We start from the raw sequence: 21,753 nt of genomic DNA, 5'->3' as shown, positions 1-21,753 counted from the left end.
TGAGGAGCTGTGGGGTTATCACCGTGGTAGGCGGCCTCTCAGACAACCCGTGGAATTGCTCCAGCAAACTGTCCGATGCCGGGTCATGGCGTTCAGACAATGTTTGGACCCCTCCACAAGGCCACAAAGCAATTCCTTGTGCATACCGATGGTGGCTCCCTGGGTGGAGATGGCGTTGCGCAGCTGGCCCGGGTCTGCTGGGTCAGTCATGGCCAGCTCGTACTATCAGGTATCAAGGTAAGACCCAGATGCGGACCGTGTCGAAGAAACAATGTTTATTACAGCAACAGGGGCAAAGGTAAAGGATGACAGGCAGGCTCAGGGTCAAACAGAGTGGTCAGGCGGGTGGGTACAGGGTCAGGACAGGCAAGGGTCAAAAACCAGGAGGACGAGAAAAGAGAGACTGGGGAAAGAAGGAGCTGACACAAAAACGCTGGTTGGCTTGATAAACAAGACGAACTGGCAACAGACAAACAGAGAACACAGGTATAAATACACAGGGGATAATGGGGAGAATGGACGACACCTGGAGGGGGTGGAGACAATCACAAAGACAAGTGAAACAGATCAGGGTGTGACACTCGTTATAGGGTTTTTCTTTATTTTTTACTATTTTCTACGTTGTATAGTAACAGTGAAGACTTCAAAACTATGAAATAACACATATGGAATCATGTAGTAACCAAAAAAGTGTTAAACACCCTTTGCCTTGATGACAGCTTTGCGCACTCTTGGCATTCTCTCAACCAGCTTCACCTGGAATGCTTTTCCAACAGCCTTGAAGGAGTTCCTACATATGCTGAGCTGCTTTTCCTTCACTCTGCGGTCCGACTCATCCCAAACCATCACAATTTGGTTGAGGTCGGGAGATTGTGGAGGCCATGTCATCAGATGCAGCATTCCATCACTCTCCTTCTTGGTAAATTAGCCCTTACACACCCTGGAGGTGTGGTGGGTCATTGTTCTGTTGAAAAAGAAATGATAGTCCCACTAAGCCCAAACCAGATGGGATGGTGTATCGCTGCAGAATGCTGTGGTAGCCATGCTGGTTAAGTGTGCCTTGAATTCTAAATAAATCATAGACAGTATCACCAGCAAGCACCCTCACACCATAACACCTCCTCCATGCTTTACGGTGGAAATACACATGCGGAAATCATCCATTCACCCACACCACGTCTCACAAAGACATGGCGGTTGGAACCAAATTTTGGACTCATCAGACCGAAGGGCAGATTTCCACCGGTCTAATATCCATTGCTCCTGTTTCTTGGCCCAAGCAAGGCTCTTCTTATTATTAGTGTCCTTTAATAGTAGTTTCTTTGCAACAATTTGACCATGAAGGCCTGATTCACGCAGTCTCCTCTGAACAGTTGATGTTGAGATTTGTCTGTTACTTGAACTCTGTGAAGCATTTATTTGGGCTGCAATTTTTGAGGCTGGTAGCTCTAATGAACTTCTCCTCTGCAGCAGAGGTAACTCTGGGTCTTCCTTCCCTGTGGCGGTCGTTATGAGAGTCAGATTCATCATAGCGCTTGATGTTTTTTGCGACTAAACGTGAAGAAATGTTCAAAGTTCTTGAAGTTTTCCATATTGACTGACCTTCATGTCTTTAAATAATGATGGACTGTCTTTTCTCTTTGCTAATTTGAGCTGTTCTTGCCATAATATGGAATTGGTCTTTTACCAAATAGAGCTATCTTCTGTATACTCCCCTACCTTGTCACAAACAACTGATTGACTCAAACACATTAGGAAAGAAATTCCACAAATTAACTTTTAACAAGGTACCGTGTTAATTGAAATACATTCCAGGTGACTACCTCATGAAGCTGGTTGAGAGAATGCCAAGGGTGTGCAAAGCTGTCATCAAGGCACAGAGTGGCTATTTGAAGATTGTCCAATATAAAATATATTTAGATTTGTTTAACAATTTTTTGGTTACTGCATGATTTCATATATGTTATTTCATAGGTTTGATGTCTTAACTATTATTCTACAATGTAGAAAATAGTACAATAAAGAAAAACCCTTGAATGAGTCGGTGTTCTAAAACGTTTGACCGGTAGTGTATATAATAATAATATTTTAACGTTACCCAAGACTTTCATAAAGACAACAAAAGGACAATTTTTCCGATAGCACATATGAAATGTATTACACTGTTAAAATAATGCAGTCAAAATGGCTGTTCATTGATGTAGTGAAGGGGGTAGTGAGGCCAGGCAGTTAAAGTCAAACCTTTTCATCACTTTCACAGCTGGACCATCCAACCTCTGTTTTCAGGAGATTTTGTCAGTTTCCCTTTGCATTAATTAGCCTCTTCATTTGCTGTTCACCATTGTGACATTTCCCTGCTGGTAATTAACTGATTAAGCCCGTTAATGTGATTAGAATGGCATTTCTCCGACAGCTGCCATTAGACACGACCAACGCAAAGCCCAGAGCCTCACTATTCTACTGTATACTAACCACCTCAGCTCAAACCCTGCTCTAAGGGAACACAACCCTCTAGTCTAGCTGCTGTAGTCTCGCTCCCTTGAGAGTGCTGAGTTTTAATGGTTGTTTTCAGTGCTCTGCTCTGTTGACAGGAGTGGTTGGTTCAGTGGTTCAACACCAGGGTCTGTCAGTAGAGTGGAACAGGGGAGCTGGGAGTTCTCCACTACTTTCAACACCAGGAGCTGTCCACTAGTCTCAACACCAGGAGCTGTCCACTAGTTTCAACACCAGGAGCTCTCCACTTGTCTCAACACCAGGAGCTGTCCTCTAGTTCAACACCAGGAGCTGTCCACTATTTTCAACACCAGGAGCTGTCCGCTATTTTCAGCACCAAGAACTGTCCTCTAGTTTCAGCACCAGGAGCTGTCTTCTAGTTTCAGCACCAGGAGCTGTCTTCTAGTTTCAACACCAGGAGCTGTCTTCTAGTTTCAGCACCAGGAGCTGTCTTCTAGTTTCAGCACCAGGAGCTGTCTTCTAGTTTCAGCACCAGGAGATGTCTTCTAGTTTCAGCACCAGGAGTTGTCTTCTAGTTTCAACACCAGGAGCTGTCTTCCAGTTTCAACACCAGGAGCTGTGTTCTAGTTTCAACACCAGGAGCGGTCTTCTAGTTTCAACACCAGGAGCTGTGTTCTAGTTTCAGCACCAGGAGCTGTCTTCTAGTTTCAGCACCAGGAGCTGTCTTCTAGTTTCAGCACCAGGAGCTGTCTTCCAGTTTCAGCACCAGGAGCTGTGTTCTAGTTTCAACACCAGGACTTGTCTTCTAGTTTCAACACCAGGAGCTGTCTTCTAGTTTCAGCACCAGGAGCTGTCTTCTAGTTTCAGCACCAGGAGCTGTCTTCTAGTTTCAGCACCAGGAGCTGTCTTCTAGTTTCAGCACCAGGAGCTGTCTTCTAGTTTCAGCACCAGGAGCTGTCTTCTATTTTCAGCTCCAGGAGCTGTCTTCTAGTTCCAGCACCAGGAGCTGTACACTATTTCAGCACCAGGAGCTGTCTAGAGTTCACGGCTGTAGCCTACACTGTAGAGCTGATGGAGCTATATTTCCTTAAAGGGGCAATCCGCAGTTGGTACATCCATTTTTGGACTTACTAAATTAATTAAATTAAATTACTAAATTAATGAAATGTATACTCATTGATTATTGAAGAATATAACTTACAAATGCCCGTTGAGCTTAGTTCTGTCATACTCCATCAGAAGCCAACATAGAAGCTTGTTTTACTCCAATGTTTTTAGGCAAAGTAAATGTAAACAAACACTGTATAGCCTCAGAAATGTTGATATCATGGATGGTCAGTCCTTGCATTCCATAGCTCTGTCTATGAATTTGAGAGTGCTGACATTTCTCCAGCTTCATCCCTCAGCTTTTTCCCAAAACAGTGGCAAGGAAAACACTTGTTTCAACTGCAGATTACCATTTTAAGTAGCAATAATCCTGTACAACTAAATAGCAACCATTATCTATATTTCAACACTACTAACAGAGGGAATTGAAATATGATGCATGAACACCCAATGTATAAGGACAGTCCTCGCATACACAACAGTCCTGGGTGTTGACTTATATTTTCCATCGTGTGCCCATGTGAACTAGCTAGTGGATTCTCAAATACAACATCAAACACAGGCACTAGCTAGCCTGGCACATCTCTCTCTACTGCACACACAGCTGCACACACTCCGCTCCAGAGACTACACAACCTCTCTGTGGGGAGAGAGCCGAGCTACCGCTGCCTGCGCTGCACACTGTCTACCGCACACTGTCTACTGCACACAGTCTACTGCTCTGAATTAATACAGGAGAGAGACGTGAGAGAGACGGCGTGAGAGACAGGGAGGTGTAGACAGAGACAGTGAGGAGGGGAATAGGATTCCAGAAGGAGTGTTGTTGGCTGGCTCGGAGAGGCAGATAATCTAGGCTTGGCAGTGGGCTTGGCTTGGTTCATGTCTTTCTTCCCCTCTCGCTCTCTCTCTCTCTCTCTCTCGCTCTCTCTCTCTGTCTGAGGGCAGCAGTCGTCGTTGTTGGTTCCTCTGGGGGTCTGCCGTGGTTGTCTGGAGAGCCGACGGCGGTTGGGGAGCGGCGAGAGGGTAAGTCTTCCTCTCTGGGTTGTGTTCTGCTGCAGTGCTACGTTCGAACAGGAGCTCTCTCTCTCTCTCTCGCTCCCTCCCTCACAGACGCTGCCTGTTTCCCCCTCCCTCCCTCTTCCCTGTCTGTATGTGTCTCCATCGCGCCCCTCCCTCCCTTCTCTAAAGTGGCTGCTGCTCCCCTCTTCTTCCATTCTCTCCCTCCATGTCTTAAGTGCTACAGGAATGAGCAGAACAGCCTGACTCTGATGACAGTGACAAAGAAATAGTGAAAGAAAGGAAGGAGAGAAGCAGAGGAAGAGAGAGGGAGAGGAAGAGGGAGGGAGAGGAAGAGGGAGGGAGGCGAGAGAAAGAGAGTGAAGAAAGGAAGAGAGAGGGAGAGGGAGAGGGAGAGGGAGAAGGAGACCGGTTGCAGACTGACTTTCAGACAACTGGAAGAGAGGAAGCTAAGAGAGAGCTTTACCGTCGCCATCTCAGTAGGTTTTTTTCTACACTTTGCTTGCTCCTGTTCTATATTGTGGTTGTGTCATGTCAGTTTTGATTCTTTCTCTCTTCTGAAAGTAGTGCATGGCTACTTAACTTTGAATAGTGAGACTAGGGCTGTGGGGAACATTCCAGCACATAATGTTGACAACATCTCAAGTTTCAAGTTTTAATGTCACGTGCACAAGTACAGTGAAATGCCTTTCTTGCAAACTCCGAAGGGATTTTGGCATGGCGCTACTTTTCTCTAATGACAAAAATGCCACTTACTGTGAGTTAGGGAGATGGACAGAGTCCATAAGGCTTATATGTTTTTGGCATGTATAGGAAGCAGTTTCTACTTTTAAAAGTATGATACATTGGATGTCCATAGAAACACTGTGCCTGTATTAGTGTGTTTGTTAGAGCGTGAGGTATGATGCTACCACTAAAGTTTATCTGAACGCTGCTTTGATGGGTCCCACAATGATGAACACTACTAGTATGAGCAACACAAATACTTATACTGGAAGCCTTACATATTGTAATACACAACTATGTCTATCCATCAGTGACCACAAACACATGAATTGTCAAATTTAAGTGTCTTCTGAAAGCTACTGTTTGTTAAATGCAAGACTAAAATAGTAAAACTGACATACACTCTTTAGTAAAAGAGAGATGCCTGTGTTTGATAGAAACACAAAATAGGATTAAAAAAGACAGCTAATTACATAATGTATTATGCTACTACTATCTGAAATAAATGTCAGTTTGATTTGAACTCTAATCAAAATATCCTCCTATACTATTCCAGGACGTAGGAGTGGAACACACATTGGAAGTAGCAATGCATTTAAGTCGGCTATTCTTTCTTGAGCATGGGTAAAAATATACATACTTGAACTATGGTTATTGTAGTATTGAGCAGACCAGAAAAAACATATACATCTTTGGTAGTTTGACAATACAGTGAATCATATGGTCATAGGTTTGACTTGCATGGTCTGTCAGTTGCTATGGTATCCCGTTCACGTCGTGTGTAGCATGTTAATATGCCCCTTATGAATTTATGATTGGAACTTATGGGGTGGCTTCTGAGATCCCTTGACCTGTGGATCGTCCCCATTTCAGTCGGCCGAGACGTGCTCAATGAACTTCTACCATATAGTTGCATTAAAAAAGGGATCAAAAACATCCTCGTAATGCAGGGAGTCGGCGTACTCAGAGGCAACCACCATCTATGGTAAATAAGTACTATGTTTAATACAGAAATAATTTCCTTGATATTCAGACCTACGCTGAAATGTTATGCTGTGTACTATATGCCTGTTTCCAAAACAAATCTCAGCAATGGGAATTAGTGCTTCTGCATGGGCCGTTAAATGATGGGAAGTTAGAGTTGATGGTTGAGGATGAGGCAGAGTTATTCCACATTATATAATATTTTTTTTATTCATTGTATTAATTAACTGTATTAACATGGCTTTTACATCTACCTGACAAATGTATGTCTGCCTGCCCTGTCTTCCTGGACAGTTGTGGATGGTGGCTTAACTCCTCAATCATAGTTTGTGAACCTATAAGATCTGCTGGGGTTGGAATAGGAGGAGAACCATAGCTTGAGCCTCTCATATTGGACAGACAGACAGACAGACAGACAGACAGACAGACAGACAGACAGACAGACAGACAGACAGACAGACAGACAGACAGACAGACAGACAGACAGACAGACAGACAGACAGACAGACAGACAGACAGACAGACAGACAGACAGATTGCTGAATCATGTCATGCTACTAGCCAGACAGGCTTCTGTTGGGCTGTCTGCTCACACACACACATGCGTGCGCGCGCACACACACACGCATGCGCACATTCACACACGCACAGAGAGAGAGACAAACACACACTGATTAATGAGGCCTGATCACACACATTTACATTTTAGTCATTTAGCAGACAAACACACACACACACACACACTTGAGTAAATACAGCATAGAGAAGATACTCTAAAATATACTTGTGAATTAGACTTCATAAAGGCTTGAGGCATTGTTCAATCTCCTGCTGCTGTTGCTGTTGATGATGATGATGGTGGTGGTGCTGGTGGTGGTGATGATGCAAACATCCTTTCTGAATTTAAAAGTAATCCAAGAAGCAATTATCAGTTATTTTCAAAGTATCTGTAATCCGATTCAAAAATTTCCTCAACCCTGACGATGATGATGATGATGATGATGCTGATTTATATAAATAGATTGATAAAACAATTCGAAAGACACAGCCATACTTTAAAAAAATATACTTTACAAACTCTGCAGTCCTTGAAAACCACTGTTGAGAACCACAACAATAGAATGGAAGAAACCAATTTACCTTTTGTAAGGAATGAGTCCATAGTTTAGGCCTGTCCTTCTCTCTCTGCTTCTCTGAGGGTTGTTGTGGTTGAAAATGGTATGTCCTTCTAGTGAATGAACATGGCCCCTCTTATCTAATTCTGTCTGTTTCTAATGGGAGCGTTGAATCAGCTGGCAATGAAGACAGAGGGTGAACAGAAGTAACAAGGCTGTCATGCCTGAAATGGACAAGGTCTACTCCTGCTCTTATCCAATAATAACCAATTATGTTTCCATAACTTCACATGGAAACCATAGTGTGTACATCCAGTAAGGTTATGTTACGTTCGTCTGATGAACTGGACCAAGGTGCAGCATGGTAGGCGTACACTGGAAAAAACAACAAAATACAAAAACAAACGTAAAGCTATATGCAGTGCAGAAAGCAACCACACACAAACAAGATCCCACAATCACAGGTGGGAAAAAGGGTTGCCTAAGTATGATCCCCAATCAGAGACAATGATAAACAGCTGCCTCTGATTGGGAACCATACTAGGCCAACAAAGAATAGAAACCTAGATATGCCCACCCAAGTCACACCCTGACCTAACAAAATAGAGAATAAAAAAGGCTCTAAAGGTCAGGGCGTGACAGTACCCCCCCCCCCCCCCCCCCAAAGGTGCGGACTCCGGGCGCAAAACCTGAACCTATAGGGGAGGGTCCAGGTGGGCATCTCCCCTCGGTGGAGACTCCGGTGCGGGACGCAGACCCTGCTCCGCTTGAGGCTCCCCCCACTTCCGTGGAACCGGACCGTGGATCATTGCCGGAGGGACCAGACATCGTCGCCGTGGACTCCGGACCGAGGATTGTCGCCAGAGGCTCTGGACTGGGAACCCCCGCTGGAGGCTCTGAACTGCCGACCGTCGCTGGAGGTTCTGGACTGCCGACCGTCGCTGGAGGCTCTGGACTGCCGACTGTCGCTGGAGGCTCTGGACCGCCGACCGTCGCTGGAGGTTCTGGACTGCCGACTGTCGCTAGAGGCTCTGGACTGCCGACTGTCGCTGGAGGCTCTGGCCTGCCGACCGTCGCTGGAGGCTCTGGACGGCAGACCGTCACTGGAGGCTCTAGACTGCAGACTGTCGCTGAAGGCTCTGGACTGCAGACCGTCGCTGGAAGCTACGGGCCATGGATCATCACTGGAGGCTTCGGGCCATGGATCATCACTGGAAGCTTTGTGCCATGGATCATCACTGGAAGCTTTGTGCCATGGATCATCACTGGAGGCTTTGGGCCATGGATCACCACTGGAGGCTTCGTGCCATGGATCACCACTGGAGGCTTCGGGCCATGGATCATCACTGGAGGCTTCGTGCCATGGATCACCACTGGAGGCTTCGGGCCATGAATCATCACTGGAGGCTTCGGGCCACGGTTCATCACTGGAGGCTTCGTGCCATGGATCATCACTGGAGGCTTCGGGCCATGGATCACCACTGGAGGCTTCGTGCCATGGATCATCACTGGAGGCTTCGTACCATGAATCATCACTGGAGGCTTCGGGCCAGGGACCGTCGCTGGAGGCCGAGTGCGTGGAACTGGCACAGGACGCACCGGGCTGGAGAGACGCACTGGAGGCCGGGTGCGTGGAGCTGGCCCAACGCGTCCTGGCTGGATACCCACTTTAACTTGGAAAGTGCGTAGAGCCGGCGCAGGATACACTGGGCCGTGGAGGCGGACTGGAGATCTGGAGCGTAGAGCTGGCGCAATGCGTCCTGGCTGAATAACCCCTGTAGCACGGCAAGTGCAGGGAGCTGGCACAGGCCGCACTGGGTTGTGCTGGCGAACTGGGGTACCATGCGTAGAGCTGGCGCAGGATATCCTGGGCCGAGGAGACGCACTGGAGACCAGGACCGCTGAGCCGGAACAATCCGTACGGGACAGATGCTCACCTTAGCACGGCAACTCCTGAAAGCAGGCACAGAACGCACCAGGCTAAGGGTGCGCACTGGAAGCACGGTGCGCAGAACCGGAAAACTTGTTATCTGAACCGTGACCAACTCCTCATCGTAATTACAGGGAGTTGGTTCTTGTTCCCACCTTTGCTCCCATTGCCACCCCGTGTTCCCCCCCCCCCCTTTTTTTTGAGGCTGCCTCTCGGGCTTCCGTCGTCTCCTTGATCCCTGTTTTCCTCGCCGTTCCTCTCTCGCTGCCTCCGTCTGCTCCCATGGAAGACGATCCTTTCCGGCCTGGATCTCTTCCCACGTCCAGGATCCCTTACCGTCCAGGATATCCTCCCATGTCCAGGATGTCGGCTCCTCCTGGTCCCGCTGCTTGGTCCTTTGGTGGTGGGATCTTCTGTTACGTTCGTCTGATGCGTGGTAGGCGTACATTTTATTTTTATTAAAAATTACACCGGAAAAAACAACAAAATACAAAAACGAATGTAAAGCTATATGCAGTGCAGAAAGGAATCACACACAAACAAGATCCCACAATCACAGGTGGGAAAAAGGGTTGCCTAAGTATGATCCCCAATCAGAGACAATGATAAACAGCTGCCTCTGATTGGGAACCATTCTAGACCAACAAAGAATAGAAACCTAGATATGCCTACCCAAGTCACACCCTGACCTAACAAAATAGAGAATAAAAAAGGCTCTAAAGGTCAGGGCGTGACAGGTTAATCATGAACTTGACCAAGCCATCAGGAATCTGCGAGCAACTTGAATCATGTCTATACTATATATACAGAGAGAGGCTGATATGGAGAGCAAGAGAGAGAGAGGGGGAATGGGGACAGAGAGAGAGTGTGTGAGAGAGAGTAGAGAGAAAGAGAAAGAGAAGGAGTGAGAGAGAAAGACAGAGTTCCTTCCCAGGTTGCATGCTGAATAAACAAACGCCGGGTTACATTTTAAACTGAGACAATAAAGAGGCACAGAGTACTCATGGTACCAACAGGGGACTTGTTGAGGGTCTTTTACAACAGGGTTGTGCCAGCCTACTGAAGAAATTTACTGGCATTGACATGGTAACAAATGACAAACATAGGCATCCTGTATGCATACTGATACAACACACACACACACACACACACTCACTCACACTTACCACGTGCTGCTGCTACTGTCTATTATCGATCCTGTTGCCTAGTCACTCTACCCCTAACTACAGTATACTGCTGTTACTGTCTCTTATCTATCCTGTTACCTAGTCACTTTAACCCTACCTACAGTATACTGCTGTTACTGTCTATTATCTATCCTGTTACCTAGTCACTTTACCCCTACCTACAGTATACTGCTGTTACTGTCTATCTATCCTGTTACCTAGTCACTTTACCCCTACCTACAGTATACTGCTGTTTCTGTATATTATCTATCCTGTTACCTAGTAACTTTACCCCTACCTATAGTGTACTGCTGTTACTGTCTATTATCTATCCTGTTAACTTGTCACTTTACCCCTACCTACAGTATACTGCTGTTACTGTCTATTATCTATCCTGTTAAATAGTCACTTTACCCCTACCTACAGTATACTGCTGTTACTGTCTATCTATCCTGTTGTCTAGTCACTTTACCCATACCTACAGTATACTGCTGTTACTGTCTATCTATCCTGTTGTCTAGTCACTTTACCCCTACCTACAGTATACTGCTGTTACTGTCTATCTATCCTGTTGTCTAGTCACTTTACCCCTACCTTCAGTAAACTGCTGCTACTGTCTATTATCTGTCCTGTTACCTAGTCACTTTACCCCTACCTACAGTATACTGCTGTTACTGTCTATCTATCCTGTTACCTAGTCACTTTACCCCTACCCACAGTATACTGCTGTTACTGTCTCTTATCTATCCTGTTACCTAGTCACTTTACCCCTTCCTACAGTATACTGCTGTTACTGTATATTATCTATCCTGTTGCCTAGCCACTTTACCCCTACCTACAGTATACTGCTGCTACTGTCTATTATCTATCCTGTTACCTAGTCACTTTACCCCTACCTACAGTATACTGCTTTTACTGTCTATTATCTATCCTGTTGCCTAGCCACTTTACCCCTACCTACAGTATACTGCTGTTACTGTCTATCTATCCTGTTGTCTAGTCACTTTACCCCTACCTACAGTATACTGCTTTTACTGTCTACTATCTGTCCTGTTACCTAGCCACTTTACCCCTACCTACAGTATACTGCTGTTACTGTCTATCTATCCTGTTGTCTAGTCACTTTACCCCTACCTACAGTATACTGCTGTTACTGTCTATCTATCCTGTTGTCTAGTCACTTTACCACTACCTACAGTATACTGCTGTTACTGTCTATCTATCCTGTTGTCTAGTCACTTTACCCCTACCTACAGTATACTGCTGTTACAGCCTATCTAGCCTGTTGCCTAGTCACTTTACAACTACCTACAGTATACTGCTGTTACTGTCTATCTATCCTGTTACCTAGTCACTTTACCCCTACCTACAGTATACTGCTTCTACTGTCTATTGTCTATCCTTTTACCTAGTCACTTTACCCCTACCTACAGTATACTGCTGTTACTGTCTATCGATCCTGTTACCTAGTCAATTTACCCCTACCTACAGTATACTGCTGTTACTGCCTATTATCTATCCTGTTAACTAGTCACTTTACCCCTACCTACAGTATACTGCTGTTACTGTCTATTATCTATCCTGTTAACTAGTCACTTTACCCCTACCTAGAGTATACTGCTGCTACTGTCTATCTAGCTTGTTGCCTAGTCACTTTACCCCTACCTACAGTATACTGCTGTTACAGTCTATCTACCCTGTTACCTAGTCACTTTACACCTACCTACAGTATACTGCTGTTACTGTCTACTATCCTGTTACCTAGTCACTTTACCCCTACCTACAGTATACTGCTGTTACTGTCTATTATCTATCCTGTTACCTAGTCACTTTACCCCTACCTACAGTATACTGCTGTTACAGTCTATCTATCCTGTTGCCTAGTCATTTTACAACTACCTACGGTATACTGCTGTTATGGTCTATTATCTGTCCAGGTACCTAGTCACTTTACCCCTACCTACAGTATACTGCTGTTACTGTCTATTATCTATCCTGTTACCTAGTCACTTTACCCCTACCTACAGTATACTGCTGTTACAGTCTATCTATCCTGTTGCCTAGTCATTTTACAACTACCTACGGTATACTGCTGTTATGGTCTATTATCTGTCCAGGTACCTAGTCACTTTACCCCTACCTACAGTATACTGCTGTTACTGTCTATTATCTATCCTGTTACCTAGTCACTTTACCCCTACCTACAGTATACTGCTGTTACTGTCTATTATCTATACTGTTACCTAGTCACTTTACCCCTACCTACAATATACTGCTGTTACTGTCTATTATCTATCCTGTTACCTAGTCACTTTACCCCTACCTACAGTATACTGCTGTTACTGTCTATTATCTATCCTGTTACCTAGTAACTTTACCCCTACCTACAGTATACTGCTGTTACTGTCTATTATCTATCCTGTTATCTAGTCACTTTACCCCTACCTACAGTATACTGCTGTTACAGTCTATCTATCCTGTTGCCTAGTCATTTTACAACTACCTACGGTGTACTGCTGTTACTGTCTATTATCTGTCCTGTTACCTAGTCACTTTACCCCTACCTATAGTATACTGCTGTTACTGTCTATCTATCCTGTTACCTAGTAACTTTACCCCTACCTACAGTATACTGCTGTTATTGTCTATTATCTATCCTGTTAACTTGTCACTTTATCCCTACCTACAGTATACTGCTGTTACTGTCTATTATCTATCCTGTTAACTAGTCACTTTACCCCTACCTACAGTATACTGCTGTTACTGTCTATTATCTATCCTGTTACCTAGTCACTTTACCCCTACCTACAGTATACTGTCTATTATCTATCCCTTTCCTAGTAACTTTACCCCTAGCTACAGTAAACTGCTGTTACTGTCTTTTATCTATCCTGTTACCTAGTCACTTTACCCCTACCTGCATTATACTGCTGTTACTGTCTATTATCTATCCTGTTAACTAGTCACTTTACCCCTACCTACAGTATAATGCTGTTACTGTCTATTATCTATCCTGTTACCTAGTCACTTTACCCCTACCTACAGTATACTGCTGTTACTGTCTATTATCTATCCTGTTAACTAGTCACTTTACCCCTACCTAAAGTATACTGCTGTTGCTGTCTATTATCTATCCTGTTGCCTAGCCACTTTACCCCTACCTACAGTATACTGCTTTTACTGTCTAATATCTATCCTGTTGCCTAGTCACTTTACCCCTACCTACAGTATACTGTCTATTATCTATCCCTTTCCTAGTAACTTTACCCCTACCTACAGTATACTGCTGTTACTGTCTATTATCTATCCTGTTACGTAGTCACTTTACCCCTACCTACAGTATACTGCTTTTACTGTCTAATATCTATCCTGTTGCCTAGTCACTTTACCCCTACCTACAGTATACTGTCTATTATCTATCCCTTTCCTAGTAACTTTACCCCTAGCTACAGTAAACTGCTGTTACTGTCTTTTATCTATCCTGTTACCTAGTCACTTTACCCCTACCTGCAGTATACTGCTGTTACTGTCTATTATCTATCCTGTTAACTAGTCACTTTACCCCTACCTACAGTATACTGCTGTTACTGTCTATTATCTATCCTGTTACCTAGTCACTTTACCCCTACCTACAGTATACTGCTGCTACTGTCTATTATCTATCCTGTTACCTAGTCACTTTACCCCTACCTACAGTATACTGCTGCTACTGTCTATTATCTATCCTGTTGCCTAGTCACTTTACAACTACCTACAGTATACTACTATTACTGTCTATCTATCCTGTTACCTAGTCACTTTACCCCTACCTACAGTATACTGCTTTTACTGTCTATTATCAATCCTGTTGCCTAGCCACTTTACCCCTACCTACAGTATACTGCTGTTACTGTCTATTATCTATCCTGTTAACTAGTCACTTTACCCCTACCTACAGTATACTGCTGTTACTGTCTATTTTCTATCCTGTTAACTATTCACTTTACCCCTACCTACAGTATACTGCTGTTACTGTCTATTATCAATCCTGTTACCTAGTAACTTTACCCCTACCTATAGTATACTGCTGTTACTGTCTATTATCTATCCTGTTAACTAGTCACTTTACCCCTACCTACAGTATACTGCTGTTTCTGTCTATTATCTATCCTGTTACCTAGTAACTTTACCCCTACCTATAGTATACTGCTGTTACTGTCTATTATCTATCCTGTTAACTAGTCACTTTACCCCTACCTACAGTATACTGCTGTTACTGTCTATTATCTGTCCTGTTAACTAGTCAATTTACCCCTACCTACAGTATACTGCTGTTACTGTCTATTATCTATCCTGTTACCTAGTCACTTTACCCCTACCTACAGTATACTGCTGTTACTGTCTATTATCTATCCTGTTACCTAGTCACTTTACCCCTACCTACAGTATACTGCTGTAACTGTCTATTATCTATCCTGTTGACTAGCCACTTTACCCCTACCTACAGTATACTGCTGTTACTGTTTATCTATCCTGTTACCTAGTCACTTTACCCCTACCTACAGTATACTGCTGTTACTGTCTGTTGTCTATCCTTTTACCTAGCAACTTACCCCTACCTACAGTATACTACTATTACTGTCTATCTATCCTGTTACCTAGTCACTTTACCCCTACCTACAGTATACTGCTGTTACTGTCTTTTATCTATCCTGTTACCAAGTCACTTTACCCCTACCTGCAGTATACTGCTGTTACTGTCTATTATCTATCCTGTTAACTAGTCACTTTACCCCTACCTACAGTATACTGCTGCTACCGTCTATTATCTATCCTGTTGCCTAGTCACTTTACAACTACCTACAGTATACTGCTGTTACTGTCTATTATCTATCCTGTTACCTAGTCACTTTACCCCTACCTACAGTATACTGCTGTTACTGTCTATTATCTATCCTGTTACCTAGTCACTTTACCTCTACCTACAGTATACTGCTGTTACTGTCTATTATATATCCTGTTAAATAGTCACTTTACCCCTACCTACAGTATACTGCTGCTACTGTCTATCTAGCCTGTTGCCTAGTCACTTTACAACTACCTACAGTATACTGCTGCTACTGTCTATCTAGCCTGTTGCCTAGTCACTTTACCCCTACCTACAGTATACTGCTGTTACAGTCTATCTATCCTGTTGCCTAGTCACTTTACAACTACCTACAGTATACTGCTGTTACTGTCTATTATCTATCCTGTTGTCTAGTCACTTTACCCCTACCTACAGTATACTGCTGTTACTGTCTATCTATCCTGTTGTCTAGTCACTTTACCCCTACCTACTGTATACTGCTGTTACTGTCTATTATCTATCCTGTTACCTAGTCACTTTACCCCTACCTACAGTATACTGCTGCTACTGTCTATCTATCCTGTTGTCTAGTCACTTTACCCCTACCTTCAGTATACTGCTGTTACTGTCTATTATCTATACTGTTACCTAGTCACTTTACCCCTACCTACAGTATACTGCTGTTACTGTCTATTATCTATCCTGTTACCTAGCCACCTTACCCCTACCTACAGTATACTGCTGCTACTGTCTATCTAGCCTGTTGCCTAGTCACTTTACAACTACCTACGGTATACTGCTGTTACTGTCTATTATCTATCCTGTTACCTAGTCACTTTACCCCTAAATACAGTATACTGCTGCTACTGTCTATCTAGCCTGTTGCCTAGTCACTTTACAACTACCTACAGTATACTGCTGTTACAGTCTATCTACCCTGTTACCTAGTCACTTTACCCCTACCTACAGTATACTGCTGTTACAGTCTATCTATCCTGTTGCCTAGTCACTTTACCCCTACCTACAGTATACTGCTGTTACTGTCTATTATCTATCCTGTTGTCTAGTCACTTTACCCCTACCTACAGTATACTGCTGTTACTGTCTATCTATCCTGTTGTCTAGTCACTTTACCCCTACCTACTGTATACTGCTGTTACTGTCTATTATCTATCCTCTTAACTAGTCACTTTACCCCTACCTACAGTATACTGCTGTTACTGTCTATCTATCCTGTTAACTAGTCACTTTACCCCTACCTACAGTATACTGCTGTTACTGTCTATTATCTATCATGTTACCTAGTCACTTTACCCCTACCTACAGTATACTGCTGTTACTGTCTATTATCTATACTGTTACCTAGTCACTTTAACCCTACCTACAATATACTGCTGTTACTGTCTATTATCTATCCTGTTACCTAGTCACTTTACCCCTAAATACAGTATACTGCTGCTACTGTCTATCTATCCTGTTGTCTAGTCACTTTACCCCTACCTTCAGTATACTGTTGTTACTGTCTATTATCTATACTGTTACCTAGTCACTTTATCCCTACCTACTGTATACTGCTGTTACTGTCTATTATCTATCCTCTTAACTAGTCACTTTACCCCTACCTACAGTATACTGCTGTTACTGTCTATTATCTATCCTGTTACCTAGTCACGTTACACCTACCTACAGTATACTGCTGTTACTGTCTATTATCTATACTGTTACCTAGTCACTTTAACCCTACCTACAATATACTGCTGTTACTGTCTATTATCTATCCTGTTACCTAGTCACTTTACCCCTAAATACAGTATACTGCTGCTACTGTCTATCTAGCCTGTTGCCTAGTCACTTTACAACTACCTACGGTATACTGCTGTTACAGTCTATCTACCCTGTTACCTAGTCACTTTACCCCTACCTACAGTATACTGCTGTTACTGTCGATTATCTATCCTGTTAACTAGTCACTTTACCCCTACCTACAGTATACTGCTGTTACTGTCTATTTTCTATCCTGTTAACTATTCACTTTACCCCTACCTACAGTATACTGCTGTTACTGTCTATTATCAATCCTGTTACCTAGTAACTTTACCCCTACCTATAGTATACTGCTGTTACTGTCTATTATCTATCCTGTTAACTAGTCACTTTACCCCTACCTACAGTATACTGCTGTTTCTGTCTATTATCTATCCTGTTACCTAGTAACTTTACCCCTACCTATAGTATACTGCTGTTACTGTCTATTATCTATCCTGTTAACTAGTCACTTTACCCCTACCTACAGTATACTGCTGTTACTGTCTATTATCTTTCCTGTTAACTAGTCAATTTACCCCTACCTACAGTATACTGCTGTTACTGTCTATGATCTATCCTGTTACCTAGTCACTTTACCCCTACCTACAGTATACTGCTGTTACTGTCTATTATCTATCCTGTTGCCTAGTCACTTTACCCCTACCTACAGTTTACTGCTGTTACTGTCTATCTATCCTGTTACCTGGTCACTTTACCCCTACCTACAGTATACTGCTGTAACTGTCTATTATCTATCCTGTTGCCTAGCCACTTTACCCCTACCTACAGTATACTGCTGTTACTGTTTATCTATCCTGTTACCTAGTCACTTTACCCCTACCTACAGTATACTGCTGTTACTGTCTATTTTCTATCCTGTTAACTATTCACTTTACCCCTACCTACAGTATACTGCTGTTACTGTCTATTATCAATCCTGTTACCTAGTAACTTTACCCCTACCTATAGTATACTGCTGTTACTGTCTATTATCTATCCTGTTAACTAGTCACTTTACCCCTACCTACAGTATACTGCTGTTTCTGTCTATTATCTATCCTGTTACCTAGTAACTTTACCCCTACCTACAGTATACTGCTGTTACTGTCTATGATCTATCCTGTTGCCTAGTCACTTTACCCCTACCTACAGTTTACTGCTGTTACTGTCTATCTATCCTGTTACCTGGTCACTTTACCCCTACCTACAGTATACTGCTGTAACTGTCTATTATCTATCCTGTTGCCTAGTCACTTTACCCCTACCTACAGTTTACTGCTGTTACTGTCTATCTATCCTGTTACCTAGTCACTTTACCCCTACCTACAGTATACTGCTGTTACTGTCTATTATCTATCCTGTTACCTAGTCACTTTACCCCTACCTACAGTATACTGCTGTTACTGTCTATTATCTATCCTGTTACCTAGTCACTTTACCCCTACCTACAGTATACTGCTGTTACTGTCTATTATCTATCCTGTTAACTAGTCACTTTACCCCTACCTACAGTATACTGCTGTTACTGTCTATTATATATCCTGTTAAATAGTCACTTTACCCCTACCTACAGTATACTGATGTTACTGTCTATCTATCCTGTTACCTAGTCACTTTACCCCTAAATACAGTATACTGCTGCTACTGTCTATCTAGCCTGTTGCCTAGTCACTTTACAACTACCTACAGTATACTGCTGTTACAGTCTATCTATCCTGTTGCCTAGTCACTTTACCCCTATCTACAGTATACTGCTGTTACTGTCTATCTATCCTGTTACCTAGTCACTTTACCCCTACCTACAGTATACTGCTGTTACTGTCTATCTATCCTGTTACCTAGTCACTTTACCCCTACCTACAGTATACTGCTGTTACTGTCTATCTATCCTGTTGTCTAGTCACTTTACCCCTACCTACTGTATACTGCTGTTACTGTCTATTATCTATCCTCTTAACTAGTCACTTTACCCCTACCTACAGTATACTGCTGTTACTGTCTATCTATCCTGTTAACTAGTCACTTTACCCCTACCTACAGTATACTGCTGTTACTGTCTATTATCTATCATGTTACCTAGTCACTTTACCCCTACCTACAGTATACTGCTGTTACTGTCTATTATCTATACTGTTACCTAGTCACTTTAACCCTACCTACAGTATACTGCTGTTACTGTCTATTATCTATCCTCTTAACTAGTCACTTTACCCCTACCTACAGTATACTGCTGTTACAGTCTATCTACCCTGTTACCTAGTCACTTTACCCCTACCTACAGTATACTGCTGTTACTGTCTATCTATCCTGTTACCTAGTCACTTTACCCCTACCTACAGTATACTGCTGTTACTGTCTATTATCTATCCTGTTACCTAGTAACTTTACCCCTACCTACAGTATACTGCTGTTACAGTCTATCTATCCTTTTGCCTAGTCATTTTACAACTACCTACGGTATACTGCTGTTATGATCTATTATCTGTCCTGTTACCTAGTCACTTTACCCCTACCTACAGTATACTGCTGTTACAGTCTATCTATCCTTTTGCCTAGTCATTTTACAACTACCTACGGTATACTGCTGTTATGATCTATTATCTGTCCTGTTACCTAGCCACTTTACCCCTACCTACAGTATACTGCTGTTACTGTCTATTATCTATCCTGTTAACTTGTCACTTTACCCCTACCTACAGTGTACTGCTGTTACTGTCTATTATCTATCCTGTTAACTAGTCACTTTACCCCTACCTACAGTATACTGCTGTTACTGTCTATTATCTATACTGTTACCTAGTCACTTTACCTCTACCAACAGTATACTGCTGTTAAGGTCTATTATCTGTCCTGTTACCTAGTCACTTTACCCCTACCTACAGTATACTGCTGTTACTGTTTATCTATCCTGTTACCTAGTCACTTTACCCCTACCTACAGTATACTGCTGTTACTGTCTGTTGTCTATCCTTTTACCTAGCAACTTACCCCTACCTACAGTATACTACTATTACTGTCTATCTATCCTGTTACCTAGTCACTTTACCCCTACCTACAGTATACTGCTGTTACTGTCTATTATCTATCCTGTTGCCTAGTCACTTTACAACTACCTACAGTATACTGCTGTTACTGTCTATTTTCTATCCTGTTACCTAGTCACTTTACCCCTACCTACAGTATACTGCTGTTACAGTCTATCTATCCTGTTGCCTAGTCATTTTACCCCTACCTACAGTATACTGCTGTTACTGTCTATTATCTATCCTGTTACCTAGTCACTTTACCTCTAACTACAGTATACTGCTGTTACTGTCTATTATATATCCTGTTAACTAGTCACTTTACCCCCTACCTACAGTATACTGATGTTACTGTCTATCTATCCTGTTACCTAGTCACTTTACCCCTAAATACAGTATACTGCTGCTACTGTCTATCTAGCCTGTTGCCTAGTCACTTTACAACTACCTACAGTATACTGCTGTTACAGTCTATCTACCCTGTTACCTAGTCACTTTACCCCTACCTACAGTATACTGCTGTTACTGTCTATTATCAATCCTGTTACCTAGTAACTTTACCCCTACCTATAGTATACTGCTGTTACTGTCTATTATCTATCCTGTTAACTAGTCACTTTACCCCTACCTACAGTATACTGCTGTTTCTGTCTATTATCTATCCTGTTACGTAGTAACTTTACCCCTACCTATAGTATACTGCTGTTACTGTCTATTATCTATCCTGTTAACTAGTCACTTTACCCCTACCTACAGTATACTGCTGTTACTGTCTATTATCTTTCCTGTTAACTAGTCAATTTACCCCTACCTACAGTATACTGCTGTTACTGTCTATGATCTATCCTGTTACCTAGTCACTTTACCCCTACCTACAGTATACTGCTGTTACTGTCTATTATCTATCCTGTTGCCTAGTCACTTTACCCCTACCTACAGTTTACTGCTGTTACTGTCTATCTATCCTGTTACCTGGTCACTTTACCCCTACCTACAGTATACTGCTGTAACTGTCTATTATCTATCCTGTTGCCTAGCCACTTACCCCTACCTACAGTATACTGCTGTTACTGTCTATCTATCCTGTTACCTAGTCACTTTACCCCTACCTACAGTATACTGCTGTTACTGTCTATTTTCTATCCTGTTAACTAGTCACTTTACCCCTACCTACAGTATACTGCTGTTACTGTCTATTATCTATCCTGTTACCTAGTCACTTTACCCCTACCTACAGTATACTGCTGTTACTGTCTATTATCTATCCTGTTAACTAGTCACTTTACCCCTACCTACAGTATACTGCTGTTTCTGTCTATTATCTATCATGTTACCTAGTAACTTTTACCCTACCTATAGTATACTGCTGTTACTGTCTATTATCTATCCTGTTAATAGTCACTTTACCCCTACCACAGTATAATGGCTGTAGGTCTTTATCTTTCATGTTAACTTAGTCAAATTTACCCCTAACTACAGTAATACTGCGGTACGTCTAGATCTATCTGTTGCATAGTCTTTAACCCTACCTACAGTTTACTGATGTACTGTCTATCTACTCTGTTACCTGGTCACTTTACCCCTACTACAGTATACT

At 42.8% G+C, this 21,753-nt stretch overlaps 1 protein-coding gene across 8 annotated transcripts in view; it reads left to right on the top strand.

The window, feature by feature from the left end:
• The first annotated feature begins 4,175 nt into the window (after nt 1-4,175).
• LOC115164640 (myelin transcription factor 1-like protein) overlaps nt 4,176-21,753 on the top strand; it is a 187,932-nt gene continuing 170,354 nt past the window's right edge. For 7 of the 8 annotated variants that reach the window (XM_029717770.1, XM_029717612.1, XM_029717930.1 and 4 more), the window contains exon 1: nt 4,762-5,057. The gene's annotated coding sequence lies outside the window, so the exon portion shown is untranslated. Of the gene's footprint in view, nt 4,585-4,761; nt 5,058-21,753 lie in introns of those variants that run through there. The other variant, XM_029717454.1, reaches the window with a different exon arrangement.

Source organism: Salmo trutta, chromosome 1 (assembly GCF_901001165.1).
Source record: "Salmo trutta chromosome 1, fSalTru1.1, whole genome shotgun sequence".
Lineage (NCBI taxonomy): Eukaryota > Metazoa > Chordata > Actinopteri > Salmoniformes > Salmonidae > Salmo > Salmo trutta.
This window is presented reverse-complemented; position numbering and strand designations above follow the sequence as displayed.